This window comes from Magnolia sinica, chromosome 6 (assembly GCF_029962835.1).
Source record: "Magnolia sinica isolate HGM2019 chromosome 6, MsV1, whole genome shotgun sequence".
In the NCBI taxonomy this organism is placed as follows: Eukaryota; Viridiplantae; Streptophyta; class Magnoliopsida; order Magnoliales; family Magnoliaceae; genus Magnolia; species Magnolia sinica.
Window position 1 is genome coordinate 12,849,278 of NC_080578.1, and position 5,700 is coordinate 12,854,977.

Genomic DNA, 5,700 nt, shown 5'->3' on the forward strand with positions numbered 1-5,700 from the left:
TATGGCACCTGTAGCAAGATAATTAGCAATATCAGCGACCCAAGGTGAATGGGAGACTCTGAACAGTTGTTCATCAGGGAACATGTCGTTGATATGGGTCGTCTCAAGGGAATCAGAGGTATTAAGGCGAGAAAGGTGATCGGCCACAACGTTTTCTACTCCCTTTTTATCTTTAATTTTCAAATCAAATTCTTGGAGTAAAAGGATCCATCGTATCAGGCAGGGCTTAGAATCATTCTTAGAAAGAAGATACTTCAGTGCCGCATGATCTGTATAGATAATGATCTTGGATCCGATCAGGTGGGACCTAAATTTGTTTAAGGCGAACACTACGGCTAAGAGTTCTTTTTCCGTAGTTAAGTAGTCCACTTGGGCCGGATTTAAAGTCCTACTCGCGTAATGGATGATATAGGATCTCTTATCCTTTCTCTGGCCTAGAACCGCTCCAAGAGCATAATCAGAAGCGTCGCACATAAGCTCAAAAGGAAGGCTCCAGTCGGGTGGCTGCATGATAGGTGCAGTGGTTAACGTGCCCTTAAGGTTGGTGAAAGCTTCCTGGCATTACTCAGTTCACTCGTACGGAGCATCCTTTTGAAGAAGATTACATAAAGGACGAGAGAGGAGACTAAAGTCCTTTATGAATCGCCTGTAAAATCCTGCGTGTCTTAAGAAGGATCGCACGTCTCTAATGTTCTTGGGTGGAGGTAGGTTAGAGATAAGATCGATTTTTGCCTTATCTACCTCGATTCCTTTGGACGAGATGATATACCCAAGGACAATTTCCTTCTGAACCATGAAATGGCACTTCTCCCAATTAAGTACCAAATTCTTTTCTTCACATCTTTTCAGCACACATTTAAGACTTTCCAAGCACTTGTTGAAAGATGGACCGTAAACAGAGAAATCGTCCATGAAGACATCTAGATATTGCCCCACCATATCAGAAAAGATACTAAGCATATATCGCTGAAAGGTGACAGGGGCATTACATAGTCCGAATGGCATCCTTCGGTAGGCAAAGGTGCCGTAGGGACATGTAAATGTGGTCTTTTCCTGGTCTTCAGGGGCTATCTCTATCTGGTTGTAGCACGAATACCCGTCAAGGAAACTATAATAGGAATGACCAGCTAACCTTTCCAGGATCTGATCAATGAATGGTAAAGGAAAGTGGCATTTTCTCGTGACGGTATTCAACTTCCTGTAGTCAATGCATATTCTCCAACCAATAGTGACTCTAGTTGGCACGAGTTCATTATTAACATTGTCTACGATGGTGATTCCGGACTTCTTAGGGACCACTTGAGTTGGACTCACCCATTGACTATCAGATATAGGGTATATGATACCCACGTCCAATAGTTTAAGAACCTCGGCCTTAACTACTTCCTTCATGTTTGGATTTAGTCTACGTTGTGGTTGCCGAGCGGTTTTTGCATTATCCTTAAGATATATGCAGTGAGTACAAATCAAGGAATCGATTCCCTTGAGGTCCGCTATCGTCCATCCCAGGGCTCTTTTATGCTCAATGAGAGTAGATATGAGCATACTCTCCTGTTCTTTCTCCAGGTGGACAGAGATCACCACCGGGTATGTCTCATCTTGACCTAAATAGGCATATTTCAAATCAGAGGGCAAAGGTTTTAGGTCAAGCTTCGGCGGCTTGAGGTTAGATGGTAGAGGCATTACATCAGTTTGTGGCAACTCTTCAAATTGTGGCCTCCACCGGTTAACTTCAAGTACCGACGCAGTATCAAGCAAGGCACACGTCTCCCTAATCATGTCATCATCAAAATCATGGGAGTGGGCCAGACACGTCTCTAGAGAGCCAGAGGATAGGGTTAGAGGTATCGTATCTTCCACTAAAGAGTCAATCATATTAATATCGTGGAAATCGTCATCCTCCTCTAAGTTTCTGCCGTTATTGAAAAAGATGTTTGACTCCAATGTCATATTCCTAAAAGACATAGTCATGACACCATTCATGCAATTAATAATTGCATTTGAAGTGGCAAGGAATGGGCGGCCAAGAATGACGGGGATCTGAGTGCTTATGTTATTGATGGGTTCGGTGTCCAAGATGATAAAATCTACAAGGTAGTAAAATCTATCAACTTGGACCAACACATCCTCAATTATCCCTCTTGGTACACGAACAGAGCGATCAGCAAGTTGTAGTGTGGTTAGGGTGGGTTTTAATTCACCCAAACCTAACTGTTTGTATACCGCGTAGGGAATTAGATTGACGCTCGCTCCTAAGTCAAGAAGTGCATGATCAATTCGATGGTCCCCGATTACACATGATATGGTTGGGCTAACGGGATCCTTGAATTTCTGTGGCACGTCTTGCTTTAGGATGACACTCACTTTCTCGGTCAAGAAGATCTTCTTTTGAATACTCTGCCGTCGTTTGGTCGTGCATAAGTCTTTCAGGAATTTGGCATATGAAGGTATCTGTTTCACGACATCAAGTAGAGGAATGTTGACTTTCACTTATTTCAACACCTCTAGGATATCTTGAGAGTTAGAGAGCGGTTTTGGTGAAACCAACCGTTGGGGGAACGGAGCAACTGGCTTCTCTAGAAGTTCCGGTTCTAATTTTTGTGCGGCATTACTAGATCCATCATTTTTGTCCTCTTCTGGTTCTTGAGGCTTTTCGGGCCTAACCGGAAGAGTTTTATCAATGATCTTTCCACTCCTAAGAGTGGTGATGGATTTAGCGTGCCCCATCTGATTTGAAGAGCTGGGATCATTAATCTCGTACTGCGGTTTAGGATTGGGGAGAGGTTGTGCAGGAAGCATCCCCTTTTCTATAACCGTCATACGAGAATCTATCTTTTGCATAAAATCTGTAATTCCCCGCATTGCCTGAGCCAGCTCTTGTATGGAATTTTGAATCGGTTCCTCTTGAGGTTTCACTTGGTTTGGATTTTGATTGAAGAAACATTGAGGGATAGCCGTTTGTCCATTCCTCCAACTAAAGTTTGGATGATTTTTCCAACCAGGATTGTACGTATTAGAGTTAAGTCCAATAAAAGGTTTTTGATAGTTGTTTACGACATTGGCTTGTTCATTCAACACTCCTCAAAAGGCAGGTATTGTAGGACAGTTTTCAGTTGTGTGAATGTTGCAATCACAGATGCCGCAAACAATTTCATTGACCTTATCCTTCTTTCCTTCCATGGCCTCAACTTTCCTTATGAGCGTAGTCACTTTACACTTGAGATCATCCTCTTCTTTCAAGAGATATAATCCACATTTCTCCTTTAATTGAGTCGGCCTAGATGTGGTGTTCGACTTTGGGTAATAGTCCCATGATTGTGTTTTTTCAGCAAGACTATCGAGATAATCCCATACCTCGTCAACATTTTTATTAATGAATTCTCCATTACACATTGTCTCGACCATTTGGCGCATGGAAGATGTCAGTCCATCATAGAAAAAATTTGTAATGCGCCACGTTTCAAATCCGTGTTGTGGGCATGAACTGACCAAATCTTTGAACCTTTCCCAACATTGGAAGAATGTTTCATCTTCCTTTTGGGCAAAGTTCATGATTGCTTTTCTAAGGGTAATCGTTTTATGATGTGGGAAGAATTTTTTTATGAATTCCCTCTGCATATCGTTCCATGTGCCAATGGATCTAGGACGCAGTGAATGTAACCACGTCTTAGCTTTCTCTTTTAAGGAAAAAGGAAAGAGTTTCAGCCTGATTGTATCCTCAGATACATTAGGAAAACATAATGTAGCTATAATCTCATCGAACTCTTTCAAATTTAAATATGGACTTTCTGATTCAAGTCCATGGAATTTGGGAAGGAGTTGGATAACTCCTGGCTTGATGTCCATTTGTCCCGTGTTTTCAGGAAAAATCATGCATGAGGGCGTACTCACTCCCGCCGGTTGTAGATAATCTCGTAAAGTACGAGGCGGGGGTGCCTGATGCACCTCATTCTCATCTTGGGTATCCTCCACCCTGGGTGGAAGTAGAGGAGGTTGGTCTTCAGCCATAACTTCAATTAACTCAGGAGATTTCGAGTGGTGTCTAGTCCTGCGATGGATAGTCAACCCCTCAACCAATCCTCCTTCAGTCAAGAGACGTCGAGTGTTGTCACGGGCCCACTTGGGCATGAAACACTCACAGTCCTCAATTAAATTCAACACCTAATCCTAAGAAAGAAAAAGAAAATCTAGAAAGAAAGAGAGAGTTGGAAAGAAATTACCAAATTGGAATCCCTAAGTTAAAAACCTGCAAAATAAAACAAAATAAGTTAGATTCTAAAAAGAGAAGAACAATCCTTTAAAAGAAAGATAACAGTAAACTGATTTCTAAAAGAAGGAATTCCTAAAAGAAAGTGGAAATTTCTAAAATAAATTAGGAAAGTCCTAAACTAGAAAGTAAATTACTAAAAGAGAACTGAAAAATAGAAAGTAGGGAAGGAGCTTACCGAATTAGAAATTTCTATCTTAAAGGCCTACAAAATAGGAAAGTTAGTTTCTAAACAAAAATTCTAAAAATAAATTAGGAAACAAAATTAGATTCTAAAAGAGTTAACATTAGAAAGTTACTAAAAATAAAAATAGAAAGTTAATTTCTAAAAAGGGAAATAACTAACCTAGTTTCTAAAAACAAAAGAGGAGAATTTCCAAAAATAAACTATTTCCTACAAATAGGAAAATACTAGAATTAAAAGATTTCTAAAATTTAAACCCTAATTTTAAGAGTGGAAAAAGTAGAGAAATTAGGAAGGAATTACCAATTTAGGAACTTATGTCAGGATCCTACAAAACATGGAAACAAGTTAGTTCTAGAAATCAATTAAAAACCTAAAACTAAAGTTAGTCAAATTCTAATATTAAACTAATTCTAAACCTAATTAATTTCAGAGAATCGCAACTGTCAGTCCCCGGCAACGGCGCCAAAAACTTGTTCACTCCCCAAGTATAGGGTTGTGATGTAGTAATAAACTCGGTGAGACCGAGGTCGAATCCCAAGGGACTGAAACCTGTACGTTATCTGAAACTAGGTAGAATTAAAATTAGATTAAGATGAAATCTAAATAGAATGACCTTTTAGGGAATAATTGTGAAATAATTATTTAAAACTTAAGAAAATCAGAATTTAGAAACTAGGGATTCAGAGGATCCACTTGTAGAGATCAGGGAGATCTTATGCTCGCTTCAAGCATTATGGAAATTGAACTGAACTTACTTGATTTAGTTTTCAAGAGATGAAAGGTATATGAATTAGAGTGGATTCCATCACCAAACCATGCCCAGGAGACAAAGCAACAACAGAATTAAACCAATTACCAACCAATCAACAATGCATGAAGGTTAGGAAGGGTACCGTCATCCGACCATGCCCACGAGACGATGGTGAACAACAGGGCTTCCTGACGTCATAAACATCAAAAGGAGGAAGAAAATATTCAAAGCCATTGCAGACCCATTGTAATTTCAGTCACAACAGACCATTAAAGACTAAAAAAAATATTCCTTCGATAATCAACTAAAATCAAATTCAATTCATAAATTTAATAGTTAAATTAAGGCATAAAAATAAAGTCTTCCATCTCACTACAAGCTTCACCTCTTAGCCCTAGCTAAGAGGTTTAGCCTAGCATGATCATGCTAGAACCAAAGAAAAAACATCAAAGGAAAGAAATAAATAAAAGGAAAAGAAAAAGGAAACAAAAACCC

General features: G+C 39.5%; 1 non-coding gene across 1 annotated transcript; it reads left to right on the forward strand.

Annotated features, from left to right (window-relative positions):
* The first annotated feature begins 3,463 nt into the window (after nucleotides 1–3,463).
* Nucleotides 3,464–3,570, forward strand: LOC131250266 (small nucleolar RNA R71). Its single transcript, XR_009173192.1, has one exon. It is a non-coding gene; the product is annotated as a small nucleolar RNA R71 (small nucleolar RNA).
* Nucleotides 3,571–5,700: the final 2,130 nt, after the last annotated feature.